The sequence below is a fragment of the Schistocerca americana genome, chromosome X, assembly GCF_021461395.2.
Source record: "Schistocerca americana isolate TAMUIC-IGC-003095 chromosome X, iqSchAmer2.1, whole genome shotgun sequence".
NCBI classification, from domain to species: domain Eukaryota; kingdom Metazoa; phylum Arthropoda; class Insecta; order Orthoptera; family Acrididae; genus Schistocerca; species Schistocerca americana.
In genome coordinates, this window is record NC_060130.1 from 98597764 (window position 1) to 98615758 (window position 17995).

Here is a 17995-nt window from a genome sequence, read left to right on the forward strand (position 1 = left end):
CTTTGAAATTCATCTACCTGAACTGCAATTCCCTTTTCAACTTTCTCCTTCTCCACAGCTCGCTCAATGTATGAACTGAATGACATTGCATTAATTTCCACCCGAAAACAACTGGCTTGTGTCAGGGCCTCCCATGATGACCGTACTGGTCCGCTGGTTCGGCTCATTATGAACAGATGCCAGGATTAGTCTGTCTTAGCGCCTAAAATTGTGAATGAGCTGCAGAAAAGCCTCTGTGCAGGAGGGAGAATTTCCGTTAGACAGAAGGCTGTGAAAATCCAAAGTGCTATTATCAAACTACCATAGCTATCTGTAATCTTATTTCTCACAGTTTCAGTTTTACAGCTGGAAATATGATAGTCACCGACTTGTCGTTTACAATCAGAATGACTGTGTTTAAAAATTAAAGAGAGTTGCACCGGATAGGAAACACTGTACTTCTTAATCTAATCAGGATTTTCCTCTTTCTTTGCATTCGTTAATTTTTGTTTGTGTTCGATTCAAACAAAAAAAATAACAAAACAAAAAAAGATTTAAATTGAATAAAAGCTACTCTTAAGATTATTAATCTAAAGAATGATTTTCAACTGAGCGTATTACGAACAGCAAATTCTTTGTTTAGAATTACAATCTAAGTCTGACGTGAGGCACTAGAGGCCTATTCTGGAAGCGCTTGTTTCGAATCACGGTCGAGCCATTGAAACTGAAGTCTTCAACAATTCAATTAAATCATTGTAGATGAAAGCTGGGAACTTACTTAATCAAGACTAAAGAAAGTCATTCTTCCATAAGTTATCCAATCGACAGCAGAAACTTTCGATGCTAGCACTTCGAAATCAAATTTAGGTGATTTATTAACGTCGGAATGTAAACGCCTGCATTTTTACCGCGAAACGTACCCCTTGTACGCTAACGGACTACAATGGACCATCCCGAACTAGTCGCTCAACTGGCCTGACGGCTGTTTTCTTCTTCTTGGGAGACTCCACTAAGCAACGACACTAATGCAAGCAACCTTTGCTTTGCGAGACATCTACGCTACCACCGACACCATGGAGACCGGTCCGTCTATGTTATGTAATTAATCAATTATGCGTCCTGTTTTCCGTGTGTGAAGGTTGCGAGGTAAGGGGCGAACTGTGGCGCCCTGGAAATATTCTGTGTTCAGGCGGCCGCACAGGACGCTCGTCAAAGCCGCGGCCCGGTACCAAACACGTGCTGGCGAAAGTTAACCGGACGAGAGGGGTAGCCCCAGCACATGATGTGGTGTCACCGCCAGACACCACACTTGCTAGGTGGTAGTTTTAAATCGGCCGCGGTCCATTAGTACATGTCGGACCCGCGTGTCGCCACTGTGTGATCGCAGACCGAGCGCCACCACAAGGTAGGTCTCGAGATACAGACTAGCACTCGCCCCAGTTGTACGGGCGACGTAGCTAGCGATGCACACTGACGAAGCCTCGCTCATTTGCAGAGCAGATAGTTAGAATAGCCTTCAGCTAAGTCAATGGCTACGACCTAGCAAGGCGCCATTAGTAACATTGCATGTATCTAATGAGTTTCACTTGTATCGCCACAATCTCCAGATGTACCAAAAGGATGGATTAAAGTTAAGTATTCCAGAAGCTACGTACTTTTCTTTATAGCATTCATTACGTATCCTGTTTCAGACCTCACGCCATCCTGCTTTAACTTAGCGCGTGCCTTTCGGCTTCCTCTCATTGTGTCTAGGCTGTCTTGTCTAGACACAACACATGGTCCAGCCGCGTCTCTGCGACGAGGGCGGTGCTTTGTGTTGATGAAGGAGACACGCTGGGAGTGACAAAGATGGCAGACTTTGTGAAACCACCATGACAAACATTTCACAGTTGCCGGCCGGTGTGACCGAGCGGTTCTAGGTGCTTCAGTCTGGAACTGCGCGACGCTACGGTCGGTCGCAGGTTCGAATCCTGCCTCGGACATGGATGTGTGTGATGTCCTTAGGTTAGTTAGGTTTAAGTAGCTCTAAGTTCTAGGGGACTGATGACCTCAGTAGTTAAGTCCCATAGTGCTCAGAGCCATTTTTGTTTCCCTGTTATTCAAATTATATTTTATTTAACTGCTGGACCATCGACACCAATAAGTGTTTTGAAAAAATATACCGCATTCTCAAAAGTACTTCTACTCTCATACTCATCATTTAAAGTCGTTAAGATAGTACCTGCAGATTTTATTTAATTGCAATCTTTCATTTATAAATTTCTAGATTAATTCGCAGTTGCGGAGTGATAGGAACCTTCGACCATTCGATTCATGTGTCTGCCGACCGGTGTGCCCAAGCGGTTCTAGGCGTTTCAGTCTGGAACCGCGAGACCGCTACGGTCACAGGTTCGAATCCTGCCTTGGGCATTGATGTGAGTGATGTCCTTAGGTTAGTTAGGTTTAAGTAGTTCTAAGTTCTCGGGGACTGATGACCTCAGATGTTAAGTCCCATAGTGCTCAGAGCCATTTGAACCATTTGATTCATGTGTCTATTCATATTGTGTACTGTAGACTCAGCAGTATTTGGCTTGTGATGCGACAACTACGTACCCCAGCCTCTAGACAACGATACTAGCCAAATCTTTTAATATTGCAACACAGAGTCGGAGGGTGCGTAGTTATATATGAAAGCCCGCAATTGGGGGCTCGTCCGGGATTTTGTGTCCTGCAAAGTGGTAATTCCTTTGCTCTCCGCTATTCAGCGTACTATGCGAAGTGTAAAAACCTTTGCAAAACCAGTAGAGATTCCTGTAGAGATTCCGATCTCACAAGGTAGTAAGTAAAACAAATACAGCTCGATGATTGACAATCAGTTAAAATTATGTACCACGGTTGACTCAGCTGAAGCACGATCTAATGTGTGACATGAGGATAGTATTGACATGGAAGACGAGTGATTTCCAAGTTTTCAAATGTTCTTCTTCATGAACCTGTGTGAAAATCATTTAGAAAATGAATGTGCAGTCATAGCAGTTAATGCCGACCTAGAAGGCAACATTTGTGATGAAACCTTGCACGAGGAAATGAGGACAGCCAACATCGTAAAACAGAATGTTTGTGTGTTTTCGAAAGTCAGCATTATGGAAACGAGAACTTGAACATATTTGAGAAAGTAATGATGAAGTACTTTCCTTTAAGTAACACTAGAAATGATATCATAGTGGCTCTGGTTAGGAGGATATAACATCATGGACTGAAGGATATTAACGATTTCGTTGGAAACGCATGTGCTTCCTCTCCATCGATTTACACCTACCCAAGAACCGTCTCCTGTTAGCGAGCGGCCCGCAGCTCGTGGTCGTGCGGTAGCGTTCTCGCTTCCCACGCCCGGGTTCCCGGGTTCGATTCCCGGCGGGGTCATCGATTTTCTCTGCCTCGTGATGGCTGAGTGTTGTGTGATGTCCTTAGGTTAGTTAAGTTTAAGTAGTTCTAAGTTCTAGGGGACTGATGACCATAGATGTTAGGTCCCATAGTGCTCAGAGCCATTTGAACCATTTTGTTACCGAGCGATGGAGAAAGACATCATCTTAACGCACATAACGCTCCAAATGTACCTCGCGCCTGTGACCATCGGACAGCTGCCTTGTTACCTACTGCTCACACATTCTCTTAGCGTAGGTCATTATAGTTAATAGTATATTACATCCGTTACTTGTTTCGAATTCCGCCACAGCTTCACCAGCAATGACGTCTCAGTTGGTTCGGATACGTTGGTCAGTCTGCTCTTGATCACAGTTGGGCCGCGCATTGAGGTTTTACTCCGTTGTCCATTAATGACCGGGCAAGTTGCTTTCTTTAATCGTTCTATCTACTCATACTCGCTGTTTCGGTGCAAATGTTCAAATGTGTGAAATCCTATGGGACTTAACTGCTAAGGTCATCAGTCCCTAAGCTTACACACTACTTAACCTAAATTATCCTAAGGACAAACACACACACTTATGCCCGAGGGAGGACTCGAACCTCCGCCGGGACCAGACGCACAGTCCATGACTGCAGCGCTTAGACCGCTTGGCTAATCTCGCGCGGCGTTTCGGTGCATGCTACTCCATCCATTACCATAACACCTTTGTGACGTATTGTTAAGGAACGATTATCTGTTCAATAACACAATATTTCTTTCGGAATACCTCTCCATAATAAACACCGAGGAGCCAAAGAAACTGGTATCCCTGCCTAATATCGTGTAGGACCCCCACGAACACGCAGAAGTGCCGCAACACTACGTGGCGTGGACTCGACTAATGTCTGAAGTAGTGCCCCGAACTGACACCATGAATCCTGCAGGGCTGCCCGTAAATCTGTAAGAGTACCAGGGGGTGGAGATCTCTTTTGAGCAGCATGTTGCAAGGCATCTCCGATATGCTCAATAACGATCATGTCTGGGGTGTTTGGTGGCCAGCGAAGGTGTTTAAACTCAGAAGAGTGTTCCTGGAGTCACCCTGTAGTAATTCTGGACGTGTGGGGTGTCCTGCTGGAATTGTCCAAGTCCGTCGGAATGCACAATATACATGAATGGATGCAGGTGGTGAGACAGGATGCTTACTTACGTGTCACCTGTCGGAGTCGTATCTAGATGTATCAGAGGTCCCATATCTTTCCAACTGCACACACCCCACACCATTACAGAGGCTGCACCAGTTTGAACAGTTCCCTGCTGACATGCAGGGTCCATGGATTCATGAGGTTGTCTCCATACCCGTACACGTCCATCCGCTCGGTACAATTTGAACGAGACTCATCCGACCAGGCAACATGTTTTCAATCATCAACAGTCCAATGTCGGTGTTAACGGGCCCAGGCGAGGCGTAAAGCTTTGTGTCATGCAGTCATGAAGGGCACACAAGTGGGCATTCGGCTCCGAAAGCGCATATCGATGATGTTTCGTTGAAAAGTTCGCACGCTAACACTTGTTGATGGCACAGTATTGAAATCTGAAGCAATTTGCGCAATAGTTTCACTTCCATCACGTTGAACAGTTCTCTTCGGTCATCATTGGTCCAGTTCTTGCAGGATCTCTTTCCGGCCACAGAAACGTCAGAGATTTGATGTTTTATTGAATTCCTTATATTCACGATACACTCGTGAAGTGGTCGTAAGGCAAAATCCCCACTTCGTTGCTACCTCGGAGATACTGTGTCCCATTGCTCGTGCGCAGACTATAACACCGTGTTCAAACTCACTTAAATCTTGATAACCTGCCATTGTAGCAACAGGGACCGCTCTAACAACTGCGTAATTTTTCTCTTTTTCTTTTTTTTTTCTTTATTGTGATTTCATTCCCCTGCCCTATATGGGCAGGTGAGGGCTGTCAGCCGCACAATCCGCCGCTCTTCAGCCGAGTGACATGACAACTAATACAAGAATAAAATGTTACATATAAGGCGATAAAGAGGGGGACATAAAACAGAGTAAGGGGAGATAATGGAGGTAAAATTACACTGACATGCAGATGTTCATGGGGGACAATTAAAAAAGTCAACACAAAGTTAAAAAACACAGTTGCGATTCTTAAAACACCAAGAAGACACTGAAGGCACACACAGAGGTTAAAAGTTGGCCACAGTATTAAAAACACTCCAGAACAACAAACTTTAAACCCACTTGGAGCACACACGATGAAGAATGAAACTGCCAGGTGGGACCTGCCGAGGGAGATGCTGGATAGGATGGAAAAGGAGGGGAGAGCAAGGTGCAGCAGGGGAGGCGGCGGGATGAAAAGAGTAGGTGCATCAGTGGGTACACCAAGAGGCAGGAGACTGGTGGGGCAGGAGATGAAGAGGGAAGACAAGGCAGGAGGGAGTGCAGAGACACTGAAGAGGAGCACAAGAGAGGGAGGGGGAGTAGGAGGGGAAAGCCACTCAGGAGAAGGGAGGGGGAGGAGAGGGAGCCCTGAAGAGGAGGCAGGAGGAAGATGGGGTTAGAGTTGGTTGGAAGGGTAGATGTCAGGACGAAGCTCATCATCCGGGAGTGGTAGATGGTGGAAGTTGTGTTGGGAAAGGAGGCAGAGGGTGTGGAGATGGAGAGAGGGTGGGACACAATGGTAAAGGCGCGGCAACGGGCTGGAGGTGGAGAGGAAGGGTGACACCAGAGGGTGAGGGGGATCAATGTGGTGGACAATATATAGTGTGCAGATGTGTTCAAGGAAAAGGAAAACGTGGGGGAAGGGGATGAGGATGTTAAGGATGCGCGTCGGGGATGGAAGGTGGGTGCGGAAGGCCAGGTGGATTGCATGTTGTTCGAGGATTTGGAGGGATTTACAGAACCTGGGAGGGGCGGATATCCAAACCACGCTGGCATAACAGAGGATGGGGCAGATCAAGGATTTGTAGGTGTGAAGGATGGTGGAAGGATGCAGACCCCATGTCCGGCCAGACAGGAGTTTCAGGAGGCGGAGTCTGTTGTGAGCTTTGTGTTGGATGGTAAGGAGATGGCGAGTCCAGGTGAGGTGGCGGTTGAGAGTGAGACCAAGGTATTTGAGGGTAGGAGTGAGGTGGATAGGACGGCCATAAATGGTGAAGTAGAAATCATGGAGACAGAAGGAGCGGGTGGTGCGGCCTATGATGATCGCCTTGGTCTTGGAGGGGTTGATACGCAGGAACCACTGGTTGCACCAAGCTGTGAATTGGTCAAGGTGGGTTTGGAGGGTACGTTGGGACCGTTGAAGGGTAGGATAAAGGGCTAGGAAGGCGGTGTCATCAGCAAACTGGAGGAGATGAACAGACTGGGGAGGTTTGGGCATATCAGCAGTGTACAGGAGATGAAGGAGAGGGGAAAGGACGGAGTCTTGGGGCACGCCGGCAAAGGGATAGAAAGTATGATAGTTGTAATTGAGGATAGTCACATAGGAGGGACGATGGGAGAGGATGGAAGCAACGAGACGGATGAAGTTGATGGGGAGTGCATAGATCTGGAGTTTGAAGAGGAGCCCGGGATGCCAGACACGGTCATAGGCGTTCTGGAGGACAAGGGAAATGAAGATAGCGGAGTGACGGGAGTTAAGTTGGAGGGAAAGAAGATTGGTAAGATTAAGGAGTTGGTTGTCGGCGGAGAAGGAAGGCCGGAAGCCACATTGGGTAAGGGGAAGGAGGTGGTGCTGGTTAAGATGGCGGTGAATATGGTGAGAGAGGATGGTTTCTAAGACCTTACTGAACACGGAGGTGAGGCAGATGGGACAATAGGAAGAGGTATCAGAGGGGGGTTCGTTGGGTTTAGGGAACAGCATGACACGGGAAGTCTTCCACAGTTCAGGGTAAAGTCCAGTGGAGAGAAGGACATTGTACAGAGTAGCAAGGATGAGGGAGGATTCCTTGAGGTGGCAGTAGGTGACGCCATAATGACCAGGGGCGGCGTTGCGTTTGGAGCTGAGGATGAGTGTGATGTCATGTGCAATGATGGGAGTGTTGATGTCTGAGGAGGGTAACAGATCCAAGTACTGGAAGCTAGGGGCAAGCAGTGGGACAGAGGTGTCAGTGCGGTCAAGGATGGTGGGGAAGAGGGAGTAATCAAAATGGGGATCATCAGGAATGGAGAAGACCTCGGAGAAGTGGGAAGCAAAATGGTTAGCTTTACTGAGGTTGTCAGGAAAGGGTGGATCGTCATGGAGGATAGGGTAATGTGGGGTGGGATGGCTACCACTAAGGCAATGGTTGACAGGGAGGGTGGAGTTGAGGCATGTGCATGTCTGGCGCCAGTCCTGGCGTTTCTTTGCTGTAAGGGGGTTCCGGATGTGTCGCTGTAATTGCTGGTAGCAGATGAGTGTATCCTGGTCACAGGTGTGGAGGAAGGGGCAGTAGAGCCTGCAGGATTCATTCAGAAGGACGGCCTGTGGAGGAAGCATAGGGTGATGAGGGTGGATGAGTTTGGTAGGGACATGAGCCTCCACAGCGTCAGTGATGGTCTTCTGAAGGAAGGAAGAGGCATGGGTGATGTCAGCAGGATGTTGAAAGGTGAGGGGGTGGCTTTCGACCTGTAAGGCAATGGATTCCCGGTAGGCATCCCAGTCAGCACGGCTGTAATCATGGACAGATTATGGACGGGCAGCTGGACGGGTGGCTGCAGGGGCAGAGGAGATGGTGAGCAGGACAGGGAGATGGTCACTACCAACGGGATCAAGGACATCAATGGCGATGCAATCAAGGAGGTTGGGGGAAGCGAGGATAACATCAGGGGTGGAGTTACTTTCAGGACGGGTGTGCTGTGAGAGAGGAACAAGGTCAACATGGAGGGTGGCAAGGAACTGATGCCACCGCCGAAGGGTGGCAGGTTCACGGCTGTGGATGTTGAGGTCAGCGACAATCACATGGGTGGAGAAGGTATGGTCAACATGGGAAATGAAGTCAAAGGGGAGAGGGGCTGGGGGGCGGATATAGTGGCACAGGTGAGGTGAAGGTGTTCAGTTGGTCATTGAGGAGGGGTTGTGGCCGGACAGGGAGATGCTTGAGGTGGCCTATAGCGACCCCACCTCAGGGAAGGGGAAGGGGATTGCCAGTGCAGGAGATTGGGGGAGGTGCAGACAACATGGTAGAGTTGGAAGAAGGTTTCATTAAGGATGAAGGAGTGAACCTGGTGCTGGCATAGGGTGTGCATGAAGAGGTATTTGTTGGCAGGGAGGGAGTGAATGTTGAGGTAGAGGTGACGATACTGGTGATGTGCCATGAGGTTGGAGGTGGGAAGGAAACGAGATGAGGAGAGAGGGTGAAACGTCCCCTTAGAAAAATTATACATGACTGTGCTTAAACTGACACACAATATTTTTAGCACAACGCAATCTGACTTTCAGTAATCCCTACAAGAGAATGGCCCTGACTAAATTAACCTATACGTTTCACAAATCACTTACCCACAAAAATCTTCGTTACTCGAACTACTGCAATACAGCGAGCGCCACTACTGCCAGCTAAATAAAAGATTCAAACTACGGAAGGCACTAACTACTGATAGGCATAGTTAGCAAATGAAAGATTTTAATAAAGAACAAACAATGTATTTACCTTAATAGTCATAATATATATAGCAGTTCATGACATCCATTCTTACAAATGTACTGTTTCTGATGGACACACCTCCAGATGATCCCTTCTCAAAAATCGGCCATCTCACTTCCCCACATCCACCACTACTGGCGGCTCGCCCTCAACTGCGCAACACTACGCGCTGTTAACAGCCAACAGCCCAACACTACAATAGCCAACAACAATGCATACCAGCCACAGACTGCATACACCACAGCCAGTGATTTTCATACAGAGCGCTACGTGGCGTTTCCAATATAAAAACCTAAACAGCCTACTTACATAGCCCCCATGCTCCCCACAAAAAATTTTACAAATTGTTTTGGGCAGTGGCCAATACAGACTTGAAAAAATTTTTCATAATTACAATAACAAAGAAATCAAATGCACACACTTATTGATACAATGTTGGTCAAAAGCTAAAATTTTCTTACAGTCCATAAAGACAGTTCTGATCATTCATCACAGTAAAATTGCAGTGCTTTTTTTTCTCAAAGTGTGAGCAGTAAAAGAGAATGCACACGGAAGTAGTGGATTTCCATGCAGTCTTGAAGAAGTAATGTTGTCCTTCCAATGGAAAGACAGTGCTGACTCTTGACATGCAGACAGGTAATGGGCCACAACAGAGCAAACCCACAGCAGAGTCAGTCGAAGTTTTGAAGAATATTGGTAGGTAGGTCATCACAGAGCAGACCCACTGTAGTCCTGGTAGAGAGTATGGTATTGGTGGGCCACCAGAGGTGCAGACCCACTGCAGTCCTTGTAGAAATAATGGTATTGGTGGGCCATCAGAGGTGCAGACCCACTGCGGTCCTTGTAGAAATAATGGTATTGGTGGGCCATCAAAGATGCAGACCCACTGTAGTCCTTGTAGAGACGGCCAGCAACCATCTGTTGCGACTGTGCAGGTGCACAATCACCATCAAAGAGTCTTGTGCACAATATAGCAAGTCCATAAACCACCACTTGTGCACTGACAAAAAATTTTTTTGAGATGTCCTTAGAACCAGCAATGCTGTTATCCAGTCCCTTGCTGAATTATCAACACACGTGCAAGCACTAACAGTCCCAACTTCTCACATACTGTGCATATATTATGACCAACAGAAACGTGTGCAGTGAAATGATACTTAATTTCAAGAAGTGGTGTCTATACAATTATAAATTTACAATATAAGAATACAATTACAAAGGTACAAAATACATCATTAAAGAACATAACAGTACAGATAACATTTGTAGTAACACAGGCTTTACAAAAAAATAGAAATAAACATATACATCAGTGTTACAGGAATTATGACATAAGTAAATACATAAAAGGTCTGAATAACTTTTGAAACATCACACATGAGCATTAAAACAAAACAGAATAAATAATGTCTAATCATTTTTGCAAAGTAAATAACATATTATCAGAAAAATTCTACAATGTAACTCTCATCAGATAAACACATAAAGACAGGAAGAACACAAATACCCAAGGGTACACAAACACATAGTGGGATAACACAAGGAAAGGACAGGGTTTGTTTTACTGCAGTATTTTGCAAACAAAACTTTCTTTACTTCTCGGAGATCTCCCTTCGTTCTTCATTATTTCCAAAAAGTCCTATCTATACCTGCTTTCTGTACTTTTTTCGTATAACTTCTCAATGCATTTCGTCCAATTCATCACAACTCATTTTCTTATATAGTCTACCCCCTCTTAAGCTAACTTAAATCTACTGAGCTCAGATGCTAAACTAAGGGACGAGGCAATGCAGCAGCACAAAACAATTAACGCAAACAGCAATGACAAAAAAATGCATATTGGCAAAGCAAGCACGAGTAAATCTAAATTAACAGAGCAAATGCAACATTACAACTAATATGACCCAATGTGCAGCAACAAGGAAAATAAATCAGTAGTAAAACTGGCTTAACAGAGTAATACAAAGTGAAATTCAGTAGCACTATGCCTGGCAAACAGCAGCAGCAAATGCATTAACTTATATCTAAACATGACAAACCCACATGCAGAAAAAATAGTACACTAAAGACAACCATGCAGATAAGGGAAATGTATATTCACATCTTAATGTCTATGTAATTAAAGTGGTGCACCACAAAAACCTATTCTATGAAATAAATTACCAACTACTTGAAAAGAAAATTATGTATGCAGTTCCTGTGAAGAGAAATGTCTTTTTGTGCTCCCTCATTTTTTTGGAAGTATATCACAAAATTATTATTTACTGGATCTGTAGACAGAAAATATTTATATTAGTACATCTATAAAATTTTATTTTAACCAATCTGCAGTGCAGCTAGAAACTAGATATTAAACAAAATAGGCAAAGCAAGGCGTGAAACATCATTCACTAGCCATATGGCATTTCATAATGCAGTAAACAATCTTTCAACTAGCAAGACAATAGATGTGAAATGTTTCTCATCATTTCATTTCAGTAAATATCATAAATTAAGAACTCTACAGTGTAATCATGTTTTCAAGTTTGAGCGTGTCATTTTTGCGATGCTTTCTACAAAGGAATGTCAATAGCGAGGTTAACGGCCTCTTTTTTCTCCACCTGTGCCTCTGAAAGGCACACACTAATGACTTTTTTCCAGGCGAGTGTCGCACAGCTGGGTGCTTACAGTGCATTATGTCAAGGTGACCTGCCTTCCTTACCGAAATATTTACGACATGAGTTGCCGCTACAGTGACAGTTTGATACAAATAAAATTTCATAGGTCGAAATATTTGTGTTACAAATCTGTAGAAACAAAATCCTATAAATATAACAGTGTCCAAAAAATTTTCGGCGGCATTGTGATACATTCACGCATGTACACACATTTCATAACTCTTGAAGTACGATTCTTGGTTTCCAACATCCTTTTTCACATATCAGAGTCCTTAACCACTATTCATTACTCCTTACCTTATTACACATATACATATTCGTCGACACGTCAATCTTGCTACGACACTTCAATATTTCATCATAATAAATACATAGCATAATCAAATTCCTCATATTGCATCAGCTTATTGATCATAAACATACCTTAACAGCATAATACACATTGTCATCATAATAATAACATCATAAAGACTCAGCCAAATCTCAAAAACGTCGTAGCTTTCTGCAATAATTTCAAAACCTTAAAAAAATCCTCTGCTCATTTCAGTAGTGTCATCTACCTCAAACGTACTTTAAAAATCGTGATCCCATACCAAATACATCATTCAAAGCTCTCATAGTATCACAATGGCTCTGAAAAAATATGAAGAGTTCATAAAGTACATACAAAATACAGTTTCATAAGTGTGAAGTTATCCAACTGTGTAATTGCGTAAACATCTGTCACTGACGTAGTAAAAAAAATATTTGTTACTCTGTTAAATAATCAGGTAGCTGTGTAATTCTGTGTTGGAGAAATATGGTACCGATGTGTAAAGTTGTATAAGCAAATACCATATTAGCTAGGGCTCCTTGTGCTTGCCACACACATGGTACACAAAGTAGGCGTTTACCTCCTGAGGATTATTGTAATTATACCCTCAGGTGTTACAGATTACAGCAATGGAATGAAATGTATCACGGAAAACCTTTGTATCATTGTACTTCAAATATCTTTAAAAATAAATGTTTTAAGTACAAAATTAATCACTCAAATACGTGTACTGTAGGGCTAAACTGTGCGTCTTGTTGTAAGATAATCTCTGTGGAAGTGTCATAGTTATCGTTCTCCCAAAGCTAAGTTCTGCAGAAGTCTATGTACTTACCTCATGATAAACAAAAGTGAAATGCTTTGCGTATAGATATCTTAGTTATTACGCTTATTGCCGTGATGAAGAAAGTACTGTGCTGTAACGTATTGTTGTGCTACGGAAAAGGCTGTCTCATTGTAGCTATACCACAAAAGTTACTACCAAAACATGTTGTACTTTCCACAACAATTCAGAAAAACTGTGCAGATATAAAACAGAAACACCACAAAAGCAACATTGTAAATTGTCACTCATTAGTAGCGTTGTGATAAAATCGTGTAGCTGTAAACTAACCACTGTGTCATCTGGTATCTCACAGAAAGCACTTTAAATCCAGAATGTATTTTCAAGTAAACCAAAATGTTGCATTAAAATCTCATTAGCAGTATTGGGAAATGTTCTAAGTATGTGAGCCTTATAGTCGTTACATAATCGTGCAACTAACAAGCAAGAATGTACACACACAATAACACTGTGTCGTCTGTTCACAATAACAATGCATTCGTAATTTCTGTTTAAATAAGTTCTCTTGGTTCTTGACTGGATATTTAACTTCAAACATTGTTGCATGTTAACAGATTCTAAGTCTGACAAAGCATACTAGTAATGCAAAGTGAAAAATTTTATAGCAAAGACTAAGTTAAAAAAACAGATTATCTCTCAATAAACGGTTTTACATGTGAAATGTGGTGCAATCCTTTACTCTTCCTAGTACACAGAGTTTCAACTTCAAAGTAATTAACATGTTGTATACGACGGTAAGGAATGCTAAAATTGGCTCAAGGTTAGCGTCTATGTTATTTTTCTCTGAGCCAGCCGGCGCACGTGGCTGCCTGCGGTGCGAGTCATTGTCTGCTATCTCTTTGTTGGCGTGCGTCGTTATTGGGATTAGGAGACCTAACTTCTACAAATTCACCTTGCCGAGAGTGCCCAGCCCTGTCTGAATCCCGCCAGTTCTGATGAAATTTAGGTCTGTCGTTATGGTTATATCGTCTGTCGTCATGTCGGTAGTTCCTGTAGTTTCTTTCTTGTCGGTTAAGTGGTGGAGAATTTCTCCCTGAATTATCACTGCACGGTGGACCGTTGCGTCTGAAGTTATTCTGCCTCCCGTGATAATAATAGTTCTGGTTGCCATATTGTCTGTTTCTATGATTGTCTCTGTCATATTCATTACTACGGAAATGCGATCTTTTTCTGTAACTATTACTCTGCCAGTGGTTGTCATATGGGTGGTGTCTGTTTTGGTCACGATTTGTGTTGTGAGAATAGCCTTGTCGTGTCCAATTATTATTTCTTTCATCACGGAATTGCGACGGATGTGACCTGTAATTGTTGTGTTCCTGTTTTCGCGTTCCGCGATTGTAAGTGTCAATTTCTAATTCTTCTAAGAGTCCCTGAAAAGCTTCAGTGTCGTCTTTGCAACGTCCTGCCAAAATAATATGTCGCAAATGTTCAGGTAATTTGATTAAGCAAATGCAGATGAGTTCTGAGGGGGTGTATGGGTTTGACAGGTACTGATTCTTGTGCAACACGTCTTCAAAATATTTCACAAGACTGGAGAATTCAGATTGTTCGAAATGTTTCATCATTATGATGCTATGTTTTACTCGGTCTTGTGTAGCTTGAGACCAATATGCTGAGAGGAAGGCATGATAAAATGCTCCTTCACTGTGGCAATCGTGAATGGCCGATCGCATTTTTACAGCTGGTTCATTCTCTAAGTAGCCACCCATAAATTCTAATCTGTGCTCTAATGACCAGTTGGGAGGAAAACAATGAGAGAATTGATGGAGCCACACTTGTGGATGAATGTCGTTTCCAGAATTCTTAAATGTTTTGAATTTACGTGTAGTAATGAACAGCTTATAGTCAAAATCATCGTGTCGGCGAGTAGCATATCGGTCACTGATACGTCGTGTCGGCGGTTCCATCTCAAAATTCGGTGCACCTTGCCAATTTCTTTCATAATTTCCGAAATGCCCTGTGTTATTATTTTGTGGCTTTTCCGTATTTCTAAGTCCCTCTTCCCGAGTTGGAGCGCGAGTGTCCTCTGGAATATGTATTTTTTGTATTACTTGTGCCAACTGATCTTGTACTTCCCGGATTTCTCTTTTGTGTTGCGTATTAATTTGATTCTGATTTTGTTTGAATTTCTTAATTTGTTCATACTGTTCTGTGTCAGTGATGGCTACAGGACTTGTGTCATTCAGATTATCATCTACCTTTGCAGATAAGTTAGTGAACTGATCCGAAAGTTCGGCTACTTTCTCCGATAGTGTACTTATTCCCTCAATGTGTTTTTCTAAACCAAATTTCAGAGTGTCCATTTGTGTTGAAATCGTATCTACTGTGTCCTTTAAGTTTTCCTGGGTTTTTGCAAGTTGCGTAACCAAATCGGTAGATGCAACTGAGTCAATTTTAGCTTGCAAGGTCTCATGATTTTCATGAACAATAGTTTGCAGTTCTTTTATGGCTAATTCGTGATCAGTAACGTATTGTCATGACGCGAAAAAATAGGTTGTAAATGCTCACAAATTTGTGTTTTTACGTCATTACAGACTTTTTGACATTTCGATCCGATTTTATGCAACTCAGTAGTTAAATTTTCACGTGTTTGTTCAAGCGTATGTTCCACTGAGTCTAGCTTTTGAAGCTTTTGTTCCATTGTGTCTAACTTTTGAAGCTTTTGCTGTGTTTGTCTCTGATTGTGTTCCATTGTGTCTAACTGTTGCTGTGTTTGTCTCTGATTTTGTTTCATTTGTTGCATTAATTGCAATAATAATGTATTAGTGTCTGGAATCTGTTCCTCTATGCTTTTCGGCAGCGCATTTGCACCGGCAACATTCACATTTTGACAAGCAGAAAATGTGTCTTGACTTATTTGAGAAAACGGTGAGGACGCGAAACCTGAATCTACAGTATTTGCAAGATTGTATCCTGTCATTTCGGATTTCTGAGGCGAGCTGTTGCCGACCGATCGATCGATAATATTTCCCTGTTCACTAATTGTTTCACTGCCTACACCATTATTTGCAGCCCGCTCCATTTCCCTATGCACAATTACCAAATTATTACTTTGAACATTAGTTAATTCATTAATTCATTACTCGGCGGCGCTAACACACTGCTTTCGTCTTCACTGTCATTTCTCAGTTTACTTTGGAGCCTAGTATTACGTTTTTCACACGCCATTATTGTCACAATATTTCACACGACAACACAGAAAACCACAATTTGAAGAGCAAAATAAGAAAACACATTAACATAGCATTGAAAATAATATCTCGTTAATTGCAAGCGCAGCTGCGAAATACTTGGTGTAAATCTACATGCATGCCACAACTGTTTTACTGCACAAAAATGAAAAACTACAACTACAAAGGAAATTCTCTCTACAATTACGCGCTAGCAATAAACAAAGGCTGCACTAATTACACAAACTACAAGAAAAAATCAGAAGATTCCAGTGAGGTATCTTCGGCTAAGGGTCGACATATGAAACGTCCCCTTAGAAAAATTATACATGACTGTGCTTAAACTGACACACAATATTTTTAGCGCAACGCAATCTGACTTTCAGTAATCCCTACAAGAAAATGGCCCTGACTAAATTAACCTATACGTTTCACAAATCACTTACCTCACAAAAATCTTCGTTACTCGAACTACTGCAATACGTGCGAGCGCCACTACTGCCAGCTAAATAAAAGATTCAAACTACGGAAGGCACTAACTACTGGCAGGCATAGTTAGCAAATGAAAGATTTTAATAGAGAACAAACAATGTATTTACCTTAATATTCATAATATATATAGCAGTTCATGACATCCATTCTTACAAATGTACTGTTTCTGATGGACACACCTCCAGATAAACCATTCTCAAAAATCGGCCATCTCACTTCCCCACATCCACCACTGCTGGCGGCTCGCCTCCAACTGCGCAACGCTACGCGCTGTTAACAGCCAACAGCCAACAGCCCAACACTACAATAGCCAACAACAATGCAAACCAGCCACAGATTGCACACGGCACAGCCAGTGATTTTCATACAGAGCGCTACGTGGCGTTTCCAATATAAAAACCTAAACTGCCTACTTACAAGGGGCTTAATTGAGGGTGTCGATGTGGGTGAAGGTAAAGTGGGCCTGGTTGTGGGAGTAGGTGGCGTAGGTGTTAAAGTGGAAAATAGAGCGGGTGGCGAGGGAAATCTGCTTGTGTGTGCCGGGGCGCTGGTAGGGGTGGATGTTCTGCAGGACGATAGTGAGGAACCAAATGATGTCTTCTGCTGTAGGGGGAGGGTGGAGGGAATTGTTGGGGTGGATGGGCAGGTCTATAAGGGCGAACGGGGACAGCGAACTCAGGGTTGGTGGGAGGGGTTTGCTTTGCATTTGGAGGAATGGGTGGGGTGAGGTTCATTGCAGGTGTTGCAGGAAGGGGGAGAGGCAAGGTTGGGACACTGTTTAAGGAAGTGGGAGGCTTTACAATGGGGGCAGGTAGCAGGGTTCTTGCAGTTTTGGGTGAGGTGGTCGTTGTACAGGAGATATTGCTGGCAGCTGTAGGATTGAGGAGGGGAATGGGACGGGGCAAAAGTGTGGTGGCTGTTGAAAAGCAGGGCTCCCTGTGTGAGGAGGTGGTCAATGGAGGAGGCGGACCTTGTAAATACACGCATGAGGAAGGTAGGGCCAGAGGAGTCGTAAATACAGTGGGCTGAGCAGATTTCTAGGGCAGGATGGGTGTTCAGTTCCACCAACACCTCAGCCTCCGTGACCACAGGGCCGAGTTTTGTGATCACGGCGGTGAGGGTTGGCACACGATGAGGGGTTTGGGGCTGACAAGGAGAGGAGGATGTAAGGAAAGGGGTGAGGGATGCATGGGGGCCAAAGCTGATGCGGGGAAGGCGCCAAAGGAGATCAGTATGGAAAGAGGGAGAGGGGCACTTGATGAGAACAGAGTCTCTGCAAGGGATAAGTTGGGTGATGGGTGCACTGGGGATGTACTTCCGGATTTCAAGGGTGAGGGTGCAGGCATCGAGGAATTTTGGATCAGGATTAGCTTGGACAAAGGTATACAAGGAGAGGCTTGGGAGGTGGGTTGGATTCTGTGGCGGGGTCAGAGGGAAGTGGGATGGGCTGTGTTTCTTTGTAGGACAGGGTGGAGGAGAGGTGTTTGGAAGATTTTTTGGTGGGTGTGGCTTGG